We start from the raw sequence: 334 nt of genomic DNA, 5'->3' as shown, positions 1-334 counted from the left end.
CGACCCCTGACCCGACCCCTACTGCCGCACCGGTGAGCCCCGACCCCACCGCGACCCCTGACCCGACCCCTACTGCCGCACCGGTGAGCCCCGACCCCTGACCCCCACTGCGACCCCTGACCCGACCCCGACCCCTACTGCCGCACCGGTGAGCCCCGACCCCTGACCCCACTGCGACCCCTGACCCGACCCCGACCCCTACTGCCGCACCGGCGAGCCCCGACCCCTGACCCCACTGCGACCCCTGACCCGACCCCGACCCCTACTGCTGCACCGGTGAGCCCCGACCCCTGACCCCACTGCGACCCCTGACCTGACCCCGACCCCTACTGCC

At 74.9% G+C, this 334-nt stretch overlaps 1 long non-coding RNA gene across 1 annotated transcript in view; it reads left to right on the top strand.

The window, feature by feature from the left end:
- The first annotated feature begins 10 nt into the window (after nt 1-10).
- LOC115271471 overlaps nt 11-334 on the top strand; it is a 1,685-nt gene continuing 1,361 nt past the window's right edge. Inside the window, exon 1 of the long non-coding RNA XR_003899970.1 lies at nt 11-32. This is a non-coding gene — a long non-coding RNA (uncharacterized LOC115271471). The remainder of the gene's footprint in view (nt 33-334) is intronic.

This window comes from Terrapene carolina, unplaced genomic scaffold, assembly GCF_002925995.2.
Source record: "Terrapene carolina triunguis isolate 2854851 unplaced genomic scaffold, T_m_triunguis-2.0 Scaffold27646, whole genome shotgun sequence".
NCBI lineage: Eukaryota > Metazoa > Chordata > Testudines > Emydidae > Terrapene > Terrapene triunguis.
The sequence above is the reverse complement of the archived record's forward strand: the minus strand, read 5'-3'. Positions and strand labels throughout refer to the sequence as shown.